The 17,066-nt window shown below is 35.9% G+C and overlaps 1 pseudogene across 1 annotated transcript; it reads right to left on the bottom strand.

Moving 5' to 3' along the window:
• Positions 1-5,603: 5,603 nt before the first annotated feature.
• LOC306874676 (single-strand DNA endonuclease ASTE1-like) lies at positions 5,604-9,640 on the bottom strand (annotated as a pseudogene). Its single transcript, XR_013785846.1, has 5 exons — positions 9,346-9,640; positions 7,154-8,508; positions 6,860-7,073; positions 6,445-6,604; positions 5,604-6,062 (listed from the first exon to the last, which is right to left on the bottom strand). The product of XR_013785846.1 is annotated as a single-strand DNA endonuclease ASTE1-like (transcript).
• Positions 9,641-17,066: the final 7,426 nt, after the last annotated feature.

Genomic DNA, 17,066 nt, shown 5'->3' with positions numbered 1-17,066 from the left:
TCTTGCTCCTCTTCAGGATACGAGAGGAATATTTTAACAGTGTCAAGAATCTCATTATTTTCTTTAGTAATGTGAGAAGCAGAGAAAGCAATAATCATCCGGCTGTAAGTTAAAAACTTAACTATTTCAAACAGTTATATAAATCAAACCTATAAAATTGGAAATTTGTCAAAGGATGAAAGGAAGTAAGCTAATTAATTTAATCTAAAAGTCTGCACTGTACAGTTAATTGGATAAATCACTTACACAGAGCGTGAAAGTTAACACAGGTTTTGATCTTTAAACACATATTGTTCTGTGATTTCAGAAGTGTCCGAAAAAACCCTCTAGACACAGAAGTTCCTGATTTAAACATTTCTGAAGGGAGCTGATAAAAGCGTCTCTACTGCTGTTTTCACTCATTTCAGGTAAGTTTAGTCTCTAAAATTACACAAATAGTACATACAAGTGTTCCTGACACTTTCTTTCATCTGAGAAAGCTTATTAAATAACTTTATATGCATCTTTCACAATATATTTTCAGAATGCATTTATAATTTTCTTTTTTGCAAAATGTATATGTGTGTGTGTGTGTGTGTGTGCTTGCTCATTAGTTATTTTAATGTCCAAACATAAGTAACACCATAAGAGCATTACTAAATAAGTAAACGTAAAAATGTACATCTTATTTATTTTTATATTGTATATTCTGTAAATTATTCTTGTTCTTTTCTGCATTTCACCTCTGCTATAGTTTATATATACTGTAATAAACCTGGCGTTGTATAATAAATATTGTTGGCTCTGTGACAGATTGTTTCTGTTCCTAGATTCTTCCAGGCTGACGGCTGTGCTCTAGAGTTGAGCGTATCTCCTGTCGAACAACATCTCTAGACATTATGAGACATATGACTAGTAAGTAATACTTCAAACATACACTACCATTCAAGAGTTTAAGGGTCAGATTTGTCATGTATTTGAAAGAAATATTTGATGCTCACCACTGCTGCATTCATTTAATTAAATACACAATAAATGTAGCATATAGGACAATCCACACTGAGCCACCTGTTGTGCCGTCAGCCCATTTGGTGATGTGGTTTCTTGGTCACCACAGTCTATGCATTAAAGAGACCTAAGACCTTGAAATATGGCATACTGTCCCAGTGAAAGCCAAATCTCAAACACTTTTTTCTTTTTTACAGTACGAGTCTGTACCCTTGAACTTGGCAAATTTGATGCCATCAGCCATACTAGGTTCTATTGTATTTTGTTGGCCGTCCGGTGTAGACACGCTGTTATAACTCTTATTAAATATTGTCACATATGATGTATGTATGATGCCATTTATCATGGATAGATCTTTTCTATTTCAGAGGCTGAAAATCATCGATAAACCACAAGATAATTGTAACTTATTTCAAGATTAATAATAAGAACAACAAGAATAAATAAAAATGCTTCTGTGGCTTAATATTGCTTCTTATTTTTCAAGTTCTCATTAAACACATTGCAAACTGCAACACATTAAAACACATTGAAAGTTCTCATTAAACACATTGTATTGTGTTTCACCATTCAGTGAATTAAAAAAAGAGAGAAGCTCTCTTGTAAATGTTGTGTTTTATATAAATACCTCTAATGACCGAGAACAATGCAGTCTTTACAAATACCTCCCTGTTGAATTTGGACATGAGGGAATTTTTTAAACCCTAAAATATAATACAGATTGATTTAACAATTCTGGACAAAGTTTGACATTTCAAAATTAGCAGTTGAGGATTTATTTAATCTCTGATTTGTGTTGTAACTTATTGAGTATTGACAGCACAATGTTTGATTAATGTTGTGTGTTTTGTAGGCTTTACCTGTCCAGCATCTTCTGGTTCTGTCTTTGAGGTTTCTTCCTTCAGTTCAGCTCAGCTTTGACACCTGAATATCATGTCAGTGTCGGGGGGGTAGTATTATATGTGTCAGTGTACAAGTGTGTAACGGTGGTGTCCCTGGCCTCCTACATTACCAGATGAGTTTGTTCATTTGTTTTAAATTCGGGCGCCAGACAAAGATAAATCCTTGTCAATATATATTTTTTTGAAGTGTGGATCCGTGCACACTCTAATATTGCCCACAATCCATTGCGCTGAACAAAGGATTCAGTTCAGAACTACAAACATGGATAAAAAGTGTTAAATAACTATAAACATGACGGATGTGTGCGACCGATGGTTATAAGAGAGGTGTGTGTAACTATGTGACAGAGCGGTCCGGTAAAGACGTGATAGTACTGTATGTCCCAAAGCTTGCCTGCTCTTCTACTAAACACTCAAAAGTGTGCACTTTTCCTTCACCAAAAGAGCACATACTTTAAGGGCGTAGTATAATTAGGCCCATTGGGACGCAGCACTTGATTAGTTTGATCAGGTGTGTTTAATCAGGTTTGGAGCTAAACTATGCAGGACAGTGGCCCTCCAGGAGCTGAGTTTGACATCCATACTTTAAACAATCCCTTGCTGTCAAGTCCACTGTAGAAAACTGGGGCACCATCATCGTCAACGTAACTTGAGAGGATCTGAGTTACAGGACAGAGCTTCTGCGGTAAAGAGAAATGCATTGTTTTGTTTAGGATCTGATACTGTAATAATCTGATCCTCTCTATGTTTGTGATATACAGCATCACTCACTGCTTTTGGCTGGATTTGGTGTGATGGACATCATGGCAGAAGCGGGTCAGAAGTAGGGTTGGGGACCGAAGTCGGTACTTTTAAGGGTACATACCGAATTGCGTCGTTACTACCGAGTACCGATTCACATTAAATCATTCGGTACCAAATTACGGTAATTGAGAGTACATGTGGAGTCCATTCATAAAAACTTAATTTACTCTATTAGTGCAGAATGCCACGGGATTCATCAGTTTTTGGATGAATAAAAGTCTGTCACTTAATTCTAATCGACATATAAAGTAGTGTATGTGAATATTAAAACCCAAAAATCAAATCAAAATCAAATCAAATCAAATCACTTTTATTGTCACATCACCACAGCACATGTGCCTTCGTGAGTGAAATTCTTGAGAGCGTGCTCCAGACACTGCAGAAACAATTTACATATAGACATTACCATACATACGTACAGACTTATACAGATGACAATGTGTAATATACACATACATATACTCAGTACACACAGTGTACTATTAGACAGACATACAGTTACCGATACACATTATACACAGTATGTAGTACACATTCTACGTTATATACACACAGTAATATGCGAAGATGCAGCAGATTATATATAAACCGGGTGTGCAAATGTCATGGATGTGCATTGGATGGTATCCAGTGCTGGCAAAAGGATTGTTGTATTTGTGCAGTAGTGTACTGGTAGTCCAGTTTGAACTGTATGGGATTAACTGTATGGGAAAAAGAAGGTTTCAATATGAATCCTGCACGTTCCGTTCGGTTAGTTTACTTCTCTGCATCTCACTACATGAACACATGAACTTACAGGCTGTGAGACACTTCAGGACAATTTCACAGTTTATTTGAGAAAACTAGCATCATATTGTGATGTGCGTTGTGTTTGGAGTGTGGTGTTGACAGTTAATTAATGAGGCTGATTGGGGAAAGAGGAACACGGATAGGATCTGTGTATTCAGAGACTGGGGGGAGAAGAATTAAAAGAAGATGGATGCGGGTTTATATATTACTCTTGTGTTACTTTTCTACAGTATAATGTACGTCTTTATATATGCCATTTACTGTCAAATTTAAATAAAACAATTAAATGATAAAACATTATTATTACTACTACATTATCCACTTAATTGCAGAAAAAATACAATTATTATACCAATACTCACACAATTTTTGTATTAATTTTAACAGCAAACCTCTAGAGCTGTTTGTTTACCTAAAAATAAAAATTGTTTCATTTTCATTTGATTAAAAATAAATAAATGTTTCATGCCTTCATTTGATTATCAGAAAAAAATAAAACAAGAATTTCTGGAAAAATTAAAAAATTGTAGGGCACTATTGTTCAAAATGTTGAAATTGAGCGTTTGGGACTTAATTTTTCAGTGAAATAAATGTTTTTTGTTATTACACAGAGAGTAAAGTACTGAAAAAGGTACCGTTGGGTACCGGTACTGGTCCAAAAGTGAACGCTACCCAACCCTAATCAGAAGACATCTGCATGAAACACAGAAAACACATTTACACATTCCTTCTCCAAACACAAGGAAAAGGTTTGATTCGTACAGATTATGTATTTACTCTCAACTACGTAATCATCTTCTCATTTCTGTCAAGTGTGATCCCATTGGCTCAAAGACCTTTCAGTGAGTTTCTCTCAAGGTGTTATGATTATGTTTATGTTGTTACAGTTAAATGATCATAAATTAATCATGTTTTAAACAGAAAATTAGTTTACAAACAAACTAATTTTATTGCATGACATTTCCATTTGTATTTATTTATTGCATTTGTATAACATGAAATACTTGTTTGATAATAACCTCTTTTTCACACTAGAACACAATTATGCCTATATTCCAAAACATTCACTAATTATAACCACATAAAGTTGACTATTTTATGTTTAAAAAGGGACACAACAGCTCATGCTTAGTGTTGTTTTCATTCTCTTATATATACTAGCAATAGTTTTAGTCATAAGTGCAGGTTTCTTTAACAAAATTCTCCAATAATAATAATAATAATAATAATTTGTGTTTACTGAGGTTTTGAGGTATTAGTCTTTTGCTCTTACCATAAATGTAGTCTCAGTGGTGCTAACGAAACTGTGTATGTTTAAGAATCATAAAATGATTGTTGATCGATTATAAAAAGATAGGTATAGGGGTCCGGAGTGGTCTTTTTAAGCCCTATTTCTCACCTTCTGTGCCCCGTGATGACACTTATACACGTCGATTAAGTATTTTATCAACTGAAGGTATCTGTTTGGCAACATATGGATGAATTGTGCAGCTAATTAATATGAAAATACCTAAAATAGTATTATAACAGTTATATTTGAGCATGGGTGTCACTCGATGGATTTCTTTGGTTTTACACCTCTTAGTCTCTCAGGGGTCCTCGGTAGGTGGAGACCCTTTTCTTTTCTCTGTTTTATCTTTTATTTAACAACAGATAGTCATAAATAAATAGAAAATCAAGGCATAATAAATTAAAATATGGAAAGAAAAGAAAATGCTTGAAGACAAAAGAAGAATCCCAGCAGGTTTGTAATCATTTATTTCAAAGATGGAAAATAACTACAAACAAGATCTAAATTAAAGACATATGTGCTTTTTGTAAAGATGAACAAGAAACACTGCTCCACCAAACAAAAACAAAAAAGATTCTTCTTTAGTATAATACATTATTAATATTTTATCCATAATTTATAAATAAAATATCAACACATATTTAAACAACAGTATATACACTGAAAACAATTAAGTACATCATGTGGTAACATCTACAATAACTGGTTTTTCTGAATTGAAATAAATGATTTAAGATTATAACTGAATTCAAGCAACCTGAAAAAACTAGTTTTACTGAAGCATAACTGTCAGTAGATGATTTCTCCAGTTAGGTTAAATTACTTAAAGGCTACTCGAAGCATCTCCGTCGTATTTTTTAGAGGAATGATCAGCATTGCGAGCTTTAGCCTTATGTCTGGTGCGGGTGGTGTAGGAAACATCAGGATTTTCAGTCTTGTGATCCTTGGCTTTACTCTTCCTGCTTTTCCCTTTGAGATCTTCATCGTTGTCATCATCATCATCTTCACAGTTATCAATATCCTCACACACCAGATGTTCAAAGCAACTGCTCAGTTCATCTACAGGCTGATTTTGGCCCTTGAAGTCTCTCTGTGTTTTCCCAGCAGCTCTGTGCATGAGCCCGCTTCTCATTTTCTTGATGAAGTCTTCACCCACCGAGCTGACAACTGCATCCTTCAGCTGTTTGAAGAGCCGCTCGGTGTTTGAGCCCCTCACCAGCAAAGAGTGCAGCGTGATGCCTCTCCTGAGCTCTTCCACAACATCGTGCACCAGTCTTCCCCGGTACAAACTAAACACAACACCACAATAACACCTTTAGTGTTCATGTGCAACAACACCAGTGGACACTTTTAACATCTCAATTTAGAAATCTTTAGAAATCTTTCTAATATTATCATCAATGTTGGAAAAAGCTGTGCTGGGATAAATGTTTTGGTGATTCTTTGATTAATATAAAGTTAAAAAGAACTTGTATTTGTGAATTTATGTCATTTGAATATCAATGTGTGTGTGTTACATTATTATTATTTTTTTCAAGCATTTTAAATTACATTTGGGAAGTTACAACCAGGAAGCAGGATTGTTAACAATGCAAATCAAAATGATAATTATTATCAAATAATCAGTGCAAGCTTTCAAGATGGTTTATGAGTAATAAATGGATGTTGTACCGTGCGACCTCTGGTTCAGATACAGGAAAACACAGTAAACGATTGAGACAGAGACCCCACTTCAGGCAGGACTGCCATTGGCTGTATAGATGAGCCGTTTTATGCTCCAGAGAGATCCCTCTTCGACCACTTTGTAGCTTCTTAAGTTTCAACAGCATGTCTAAATCCCCAAACCAAAAAATAACATGTATTCACACTTTTTTATGTTACAGTTCATACTGGCTTAACACACATTTCAAGAACCTCAGCAGTATTTCTGCTATTTTCCCCATGCCATTTAGGTCATCATTTGCTCACAATTACATGACAATGGTGGCAATGGCATACACTGCATGTGCCTGAGTTTGCTTTATTATTTATTGCATGCTCTAAGGAAGTCTTCTTCTAACAAGATAATGATTGATAATTTCAATACCTCTTTGTGTTTGAGGTGTACTGCTGAACTGTCCATAGACCATTCCCAGCAGCAGTCCCCAAAGATGCACTTTGGACGGTGGAGGCTGTGCATTTACTAGCCAGTAACTTGTCACGAAAAGTTGCAGCTGTAGAGCAGGTTGGATCTCTCTTACCGTCTCCGACGACACACCCAAAGTGTCCAGGAGCACCTGAAGTCGCACGTTGTGTGGTTCCTAGAAACATTAGAATGACAAATACTGTAAAACAAACAATTCAATTTCACTTCAAAAGAGAGCTAAGACATCTTCTTTACCTTCCATAATGTTTCCAGATGAAGTCCTTCCATCACCCTGGTCTTTATGGCTTCAACTTTCTGACTGCTTAGCTTTGATTGTTGTCTGCCATATTCCTCTACATAATGCTTGCTTGTGCCAGTGAATGTTTTAATGGCTGACTCTAGTTTATCTGCAGTCTGTTGTTCTCCCAGCAACAGTAACCCGTAAATCACTTGGCGTATGGGACGAGAGGTTTCACTGCAACAGGGCAGTTTAAACTCTTCAACCTGGATTGTCAAGGAAACCCTTTGATGTACCAGTGCATCAATAATGGAGGAGCTCATCTTTCCCTCAAGTAGGAGACTCAAGGTCCACGTCGGCAGAACTTGCAATGGACCTGTAGAAGCTGTCTGTGGAATCGTCTCTGAGTGGAAGAACTGGGCAAGATAGCCAGAGATGAGCTTGTACTCTTGGATTCCCTTGGAAAGTGCTTCTTGGACGAGGGGTTTTTCTTTGTTGCGTGTTAGTTTCAGCAAAGCACTTACAGCTGCATCTGTCCCTGGGAACTGGGATAACCAGTTAAGCAAACCATCAATCCGGGCATGCTCCGTGTCAGGCGTTGAGTATTTCTCCCAACCCAGGCTTTTGATATTTTGCAGGTCCACATAATCAGTACCTAAGATGGTAGCAAAGACTGGGAGAAGCTCAGGGTTCATTCTGAAGGATTCACAGAATTTTCCCACTGTAAAGTGTTTGGCTTGGATGAATTTTTTGTTTGTGTGTCTGTTCACTTCCACGTTTTTCCACTGGAAATGTGTGATTGGCAGGAATCCCGCCCTGAGGTTGAATACATAGAAGTCACTGTCGTTGGACAAAACTGGACAATCCCATTCTTTCGCCAAAGCAGCGATTTCCCAATCAGCCTCTTCAAGACACTGAATCAGTGGTACCTTGAGCTTATGAAGGAGCTGTCTGAACACATTTTTGACGAGAATAGGAAGGACCTTGGCTCTTTTCCCTGCTGACAGGGTAAAGGCTGCATTTGTTTTCTCCTGTTTTCGTTTCCTAAGAGTGTCCCATTTTTTGTCAGTGTGGTCAGCGCCGCCATCAAGTACAACATAAGGGTGAATGTCACAGTCTCTGAGGTTCTCAAAGAACCGTATGATCAACTCCTCAAAATCATCATAGTCTCCTCCATGCATCTGATCCAAATTGCAGTCAAAGTACAGGGTGTAGTATAAGCTACATCCATCGATTATTAGTCGACTGTCTCTAAAAGCCCAGCTTCTTAAATCATTTCTGTTGCTGCTCTCAATGAAGGTCCTCAGTCCTTCGACTCCCATGTTGACAAAGTTATGCCACTAACTCGCAGCAATATTTTGGTTTCTACTTGCTGTAAAATCATAATAAAGAATTTTCTAATTATTGAGATATTGTCATTATTTATCAATTTATTATGTAAATTATATAATGTATAAAAATATTTCGTATGATATACAATTGAATAAAATAATTTCTATGCATGATATAAAAGCATGTTATTTCGTGATATAATCTCTATAAAGTCACTGTGATGATAATGATATGCAGCTCGTTGGATCTTTATTCAAACAACAACAGCAGAAACAAATTCATAATTCCTCTGCTATCAAATATCGGTCTTGATTTGGACTACGTACGTAAGAAGTAGCCTAATATATTTGAGTAGAAACAATATTAAAGTAATAATAAAGATCTTACCGATTGTTTAGAAATGTGTGTGAGGCGTCTGCGAGCTGCATGTATCCGAATACATTGTATTTCTTATTATATAAAACAGACGGGAAACTAACTGTGATGTGATGAAACTATGGCCTCAGAACTATAATAAACACAAGACTGTCATGGATACCTCTAACATAAATATATCCATCAATCACCTGGGTGTGTTTATAAAACAGTATGACAAGCAGTAGTTTTACAGAGAGATGTGAAGCCACAAATTCATTTGTTTAATGGATGCATTACTGTTCTCTCTCTCTTTTTTGCCAGTTCTGCAAGAACATGCAGATGTAACCCCCAAACGAGTTACTGTGCCCCCCACATGCCATCCTCTCTCCTCCTTGCTGAACACATGGATTTTGAAAGTGAAAGTGAAACCGATAAATCCGCGCACATAAGGAGAGGAAAGGGTTAAAATAAATGCTGAAGGACTTATTTAAACATGTACAAAGTGAACGGCAGTACTTACGTTTCATCGCCTATAGCTCTGGTCAGCTCGGACTATTCTAAGAAACACCAGCATACATTTCAAGAGAAGGGTCCAGTCTTCAAAATGCATCCCACTTTTTAATCCAAAACAACGACAAAATAGGGGGAAACACGACAGATCCTCATTTGTTTACATGAGCGATTCGAGTTATAGTTATCGATAGCGTCCATTTTCAAAACAAATATCGATTCTAATTCATATTCCAGCTTTGAAACGCCATCTATTTCCAGCAGAATCGTCTCTTCCGAGTAAGAATAGCCCTCCCTCGTCTCTCTCCTTCAATCACAGGCGCTGTTATAACCCGGAACAGACAGGGAGTCAGCGATATGTTTACTAAACCTCTGTCATGTAAAAACAATGTCTTTTGCATGTTTTGTGTTTTCATTAGTTAAAACAAATTATCAAATCTGTTTTGGTTCACTGTTTTCATTGTTCAAATTGTTCAAAATAAAGACTGCCTAGCTAACACAAATACGTTTCGTTGTGGCAACCGGAAAAGTGAAAGCTGCGTATGCGTCGCCACGACGTAACTTTGTGACGTTGCTAGTTCATAACTGCGACGTCGTGGCAACGTTACGGATCAATAGTTGTGTGCTGGTAATCAGTTGGCAATTTTTTATAATTATTTATTTTCTGTGGGCGGACATGCAGTAGTTTAACCTAATTTATGTCCTCGTATGCCCAAACTAATGTAAAACGAATTTAATTCATTTATTTTGGAAAAACACACAAATATGAACAGTAAAATACACCCAAATTATTAATAAAAACATAGGATACACAGCGAAATATGAATGAACGCATTCAGGAGGTTCCGTGCTCAGCATCATTATGAACAGATATGCTATAGCATAATATTTGCTAGCAGACAATTCAGATAATTAAGGAAAGATACCATAATCACAGATGTATAAATATTAACAAAAGTACTTAAAGTAGACTGTATAAACATCATTTTTCGAAATAATAAATCTTTAAAATATTGAAAATGTTTGTAAAACAGAACAATGACCAATTATAACCACATGTGAACATATTTCACACAAAAATGTAAATTCTGTCATTAATTACTTACCCTCATGTCACTGCAAACCCATAAGACCCTTTTGTGCAGAACACAAATGAAGATATTTTTAACAGATGCCTTGTGTACGCAAAAAACAGCAACAACAAAAATATGATGTTTTTATTCACAAATTATGTATATCCACCGCATTTTCACAAAAGCAGCATGAGATGACCAGTTCTCACGCCAACAAAGTTTTGTGTATTATAATGCTGTTGTGTTGTTTAACTTACAATATTATATCTCCTATTGTGACTAAAGTTAGTTTGACTTATCCTTTTCAAGCATTCTAATGCTAGCACAGCCGCAGACAATGTCATCAGAACAGCAACACCTAAATGTCACACCACAGCCACATGTGAGTAGTTTGTAATATTTTAGTTACATAGTTACTGTGTTTATTACCTTTATTTTGTTTGTCTGCATTCTTAGCTTGCAAACTACATTTCGTTGCTTACGTTAACTAATTTATATAAAAAAGCAGTAGGCTAACTCTCAAGATAACTTTAGTTGGCAAACTAAGAGAACAATAGAGGGATCTTTGTTCTCCATAATGATTTAACCTTATCTCACTTATAACGTTAGCTAGAATGCACGTTGCTGCCAGAAATTTCAGATGTTAAATTGAAATTGGACTTGAGGCTTGGGGAGGATGTATGGGAGTTACGCAATCAGGATACAAAGTACATGTATTCCATTACAGGAGCAGGAATAGATATGTTAATAGTTACATTTAGTAACATTTTGGATCATTAGCAGAATTAAAATAGTAATTCATTTAAAAAGAAACATGTATATATACAGTACTGGCATGCAAATGCGCAGTCAAACACATTACACTTCATGAGTCTCACAACACCTCTGGTCTCCAGTAAAACCATAGTTCATCTTTATTATCATGGCCTCTATTGGAAAGAAAGTTTTCACTAGGTAGACATCTCACTAAAGTTTTCCAGATTTGAAAATGCTTTATAGGCTACTGCATGAATTTAGATCTACTTCATGAAAAATATTTTATTTTCTTCTAATGTTACATTGGTATGTTGTCTTATAGAATAAACTGAAATAAAATTCATATACATTTTTTCCCTTGTCTTTAATTGCATATTTGGTATTGAAGTAAAAGTTACCCTTCACAACCGTGCTGATAATCTACACATACATAGCCAAAGTAAACTATCATCGGAGAAATTTAGTTATAATCTAAAAAACATGTTTTTAGACAGCATGTTCTACATCTTATTCTAAAGTTAAAATACAAATTCCTATTTGGCTATGGCTAGGATGCTATAAGGGATACATTTATTACTATCTTCCACCACACGTTATCTTATCTCAGTCATGTACCGGTAGTTTCTTCTCAAACGTATATGGCTAACTATGAATCCCTCTTCTTTGCTAATCTGAGCGCTTTCTGTCTAACAGGACTTGCTGAGACAGCAATTGATGGAGAGACTTCTTACCGAACTGCAATCTGCCATAAACCAACTACCACTAAATTTGGATTATTTGGAGTTTCTGACACGCCATGAGCTTATTCTGTTTGAATCGTTCTCTGAGCAGATGAATCAAACATTACAGAAGCACTACAAAACCTCTATGATGTTATCAAAAGGGAAATTAATGCCAGATCTATGCCCATTGTTGAACAGGAAACAGAGGTTGGTCCAGGTTCTGGTCACCCCAAAATTGTAATAGAGAAAGAAAAACTAAAGAATTTGCTGGACACACATCTGCCAGTCTCCTGCATTGCAAAAAGTTTGTGTGTTTCAAGGAGAACAATTTACAGAAGAATGCAAGAATTTGGCTTATCTGTAAGAGGATCATACAGCACAATGACTGACCAAGAGCTTGACAACAAGATTTCAGCCATCAAAAGATGGTCAGATGCCAAATGCTGGTTATCGAATGGTTCAAGGCCATTTGGTGTCAATGGGTCTCCGCATTCAGTGGTGGAGAATGATGGCCTCTATGCATCGGGTTGATGCTGCAGGGATCTTCTTACGGCTCACAGAACTAGGTTGTGTTGTGCGGAGAAGTTATTCTGTGCGAGGACCTCTGTCCTTGGCCCAGATTGACACAAATCACAAACTGATCAGGTAGATTCAAATATAATGTTGATCTAATTATTTAAACAGAATGTTGTGGTGTAGGAGGCATGTCATTCAAATCCCATACAAACAGCTTTTAGTTATACTGTAACTTTTTTCCCTCTTGAACAGATACAACATTGTCCTCTTTGGAGGAGTGGACGGCTACTCAAGGAAGGTAATTTATGTGTTCTTGTTTCTTTTTATTATTAATGTTATCAGCCTAATATAGATTGGTTTTTTGTTTTTTTCAAAATGGACCATAAAATACATATTGTATGAAGGGGTTTTTCTTTTTTTTGGGGGGGGTTACAATAATTCATCAATACTTTGTGCATAAAACAGAATGAATTCATTCATGAACTAACAGTAATGTACAATAATTAACAGTATCTCATGCATGGCTTAATTTCTGAGTTATTAATGATCATGTCTTCTTCATAGGTAGGTCTGCTGTTAAGGACAGCCAAAAAAAACTGACCAGTCACAGTGTGCACATTGATGAATGCCAAGTGTTGTAATCATGATTAACTTAGCATTACTTTTTTATTACATCATGATTGTGGCTATTCAAGAAAGTCATGAACAGTCCATCTCTAACACTGATAAATAACATCAGAATAACAGATGAACATCATTAATAACTTCAACATCATGATTGAAATACCTATTTGTTGCATTATAATATTGTTCTTGCATTAAGGCGTGCATGAGATACTGTTCATTTTTTCATATTCCTCAAAGTTGAAGTACAACAAATACATTTTGTTTTTGCATGAAGCCATGATAGTTGATGTACCCTTACCATAAATTGTTACTAATTCCTTTTCAAATTGAGGGTCTAAGGACAGAGGGTGTACAGATTAAAGCCTCCTGACACAAATTGTGATTATGGGGTATATAACATTCGACTTGACAAAAGCATCCAATTGTAATCAGCTGCTTAAGACATAACATTCATTATTATTGTAGGTACGAACAATTAGTGTATATTTTATCTTCAGCTAGAGTGTAATGATGGTTGATCATAATTTTATCATCAACTGCCACTATTCTGAGTGCTCAGAAACCACAATGCTTAAACATTAACCTTACATATTTCTTGCAGAAAGTACAGAAAAAGTTATAGAATTTCATGTTGAAGCACTACTTTTTCTCAAATTTGCATTCTAGGTAGTAGTCCTTTTCTTCTGCTTTCCTTTCTTACCAAGGCTAACATTAAAATGAAGCTCGATTTATAGAATACTATGTATTTGTTCACTAAACAAAACTAAAAGCTCAAGGCCAGCTATTAGGATGTAACTTCATAGCTGCAAGAAGATTATAATTTTTCATGTGGTTTTATTAGATCTTGTACTTGGATGCTGCAACAAATAACAAAGCATCAACTGCATTCTCATTCTTCCTGAGATCAACCCAGCTTCATGGCTTACCATCAAGGTATTTTCGCCATGACAAAACACACATCTGGAGAAGTGGCAGTTTTTTATATTTCAGATTTTTTTATTAACTCATAATTGTATACCAGAAATTATAACTTCATATTCTAAAGTAAAAGTAAACCTTGCTGAATGTCATTTAAATTAGTTTTTTATCTTAGAGTAAGTGGGGATCAGGGTGTTGAGAACGTGGACATCGCACACTTTATGTTCGCCACACGGGGAACAGGAAGAGCCAGCTTTATCTCGGGAAAGAGTGTCCACAATCAGAGGTAAGTTGTGTTTTCAGTCTTGATATTTTTGACTGCATAAATACTTCTTGCAGTTTAATTGTTTAAATAAAGTACAAATTGCTTTATAAATCCAAGTGAATGAAGTGCTTCTTATTCTTACCCAAAAATAAAAAAATGGAAGAAAGAGTTTAAACGGAACACAATCTTGCTACTAAAGCTGTATGAGTATTTTTGTATATATATATATTTATGTGCTTCTTTTCCATTTTGCATTTACTTTTACTTTCAATACTTAAGTACGTTTAAAAGTCGTTAAAGGTAATTTTTTGGTAAGATACCTGTACTTTTACTTGAGTATGGCTTTCAAGTACTTAGACACCACTGCACACACACACACACACACAGAGACAGGATGCCTTCTTCCCAGTCAGCAAACAAACTTGGCCCAGATTTGGCCTGCATCTGGCACGGCTGGCATTCATCCGGCACTGGCATACAGTATGTGGGAGTATATGCCCGGGTTTGGCAGAGGTGGTACCGGGTTTAAGACGGCACACAAGACATGAGCCAGATGTAGTATTTGGCCCAGATGTCAAATATAGATATGTGGGCCACATAAGTATGGCTGATCTTGACCCACATATAAAATCCATTTTAAATATTTTTGACTAAAATCCTATTGTTTTCCCATAAAGAAAGGTAATATATTCACATGTGAAACACTGTTAAATATATTGAACTACATATTGAAAATATATTTTTAAAATGCATAACATGAAGCTCATATTGTGAGATTAATTATGTGTTTACATGTGAAATTATATTCATGCCTCATTATATCTTATATTATGGAATAGTATATCCTGTTGTTTTATACAAATGACTTCAAACAATGTTTTGCATTCACTGCTTTCAAATTCTCATTCAATTTACAGTTAGATGTAGGCCTATTATATCCACTTAAACAATACATGATGAAGTTTCAGGACATTTTATCTGACTTTTATGTACTATTTATGTAAATACGTAACTTTGTGTTTTAGGCCATGCTGGTCAATCAGAAGCATGAAAACGTTTCCAGTAGGCGGAGATAACAGCACAGGCTCCGACATCACAAGCCAAAACAATCTTCACCCTGGCAGGAGCTTTCAAAATGTTGTGTATCAGTGACCTGGTGCAGGGTTTGCGTGAGGACGAACGGCCAAACCGCGAGTAAAAACCTGCAGTTTTGAAAATAACCGCGTTCGTGTGGACAGGGCCAATGGGCGCGCGTGTTGAACATTCAAATGTATTTAAACTGGAGTGGAGGAGGTTACCATGGTAACGGCGTCAACTCACTACCTGACAAGTAGCAAGAGACTGTCTCTCTGCTGTTTTCAGGTAAGTTTAGTCCCTAAAGTTACACAAATAATACATACAACCATTCCTGACGCTTTCTTACATGTAACTGACACGTTTTTGTCAAATCTTTATTTACAGGAGTGGTTTAGTGTCTTCAAAAAGACCGTTAGCATCACAACTGTTAACTAGCGAGGCTAGTTATAGAGGCTATAGAGGCTAACTATTAGAGGTAAGCTAACTATAGATTTGAGCTCTTTTTAATGAACGTTTGAGATTTTAAGCACATTTTATGTGTAGATGAGCGGCTTTGATAGTTTTGTAAATGTTGTGATGGTACTTTGTCTAGATAAAAGGAAGTCACTAAGCTAATTAATTTCAACTAAAAGTCTGCACTGTGGGCTCAATCGATGACGTCATTTACATGGACTAAAACTATTTCAAACACGTTTTTAACTTTAATTGCAAACAAATATTGATAAATTGTACTGTGATTTCAGGAGCGTCAGAAAAGAAACCCCTAAAACAGGGGAAGTTACAAGAATATTTGTAATGGGATCTGCTGGCATGAGATACAGGAAACACAGGTGATCTGAGAAATCTTATTAAATAACATATTTCACAATATAGTAACTATATCATCATGCATCCGTAAAACCTAAAAATATGAATAATGGTATCTTAACATTTGTTATATATTATTATTATTATTATTTCTCTTTTCTGCATTTCAGTTTTGCTGTAGTTTGTTTATGTCTAATAAACCTGACATTGTATACTACATTTTGTTGGCTATGTGACATATTGTTCCTATATTCTTCCATGCTAATGACGTGCTGCAGAGCTGGGACGGGTCTCTTGTCGAAGAACATCTCCAAAGCGCCATGAACCATCTGACTAGTAAGTAAAACCTCAAACATTCAAAAGTTTATCAAACATTCAAAAAAATATAAATACAATAAATATCAAATAAATATCAGATAGTTCCTGTATGTCCTACAAGGCCATCTCGTTTAACTCTGCACTGAGGACACTACATACACCACGACCTACAGAGGGGTCCATCATAATTTCGAAAAAAGACAGATGATAACAAAAAAGTTATTTGAAATTAAAATTAATAACGGTAAGACAGAACCAGAGCCCAGACAGCAAGCAGTGTCGGCCCAAATCCGGCCCGCACACTATGTTGCTGTCTGGACTGTGAACGTACCTCACTTTAAACTGTAACGGTCTGCATGTATATTATTTTCCAAACTTTAAATGTTGTGAAGTTTTTGTTCAAGCAAACTTTGTTGCTTGTGGAAACCTTACATGAGCCTTAAAAGTACTTAAAACTGAAAATCTTATTTGCACTCTTGAAGACTATTCACCAAAGACTAAATTTCAGTCCGGCAGAATTTTCTGTACTCTTCACCATTGATGCCAAAATGAGCATTCACAAGAGCCTACATTGTTTGTTTCAATTGTATTTCAGGACAGTTCGTGAAGACAGATAACCTGGACAGATATCAGTTCCAGATCCAGCCTCCAC

Source organism: Barbus barbus (genome assembly GCF_936440315.1).
Source record: "Barbus barbus genome assembly, chromosome: 9".
Taxonomy (NCBI): domain Eukaryota; kingdom Metazoa; phylum Chordata; class Actinopteri; order Cypriniformes; family Cyprinidae; genus Barbus; species Barbus barbus.
This window is presented reverse-complemented; position numbering and strand designations above follow the sequence as displayed.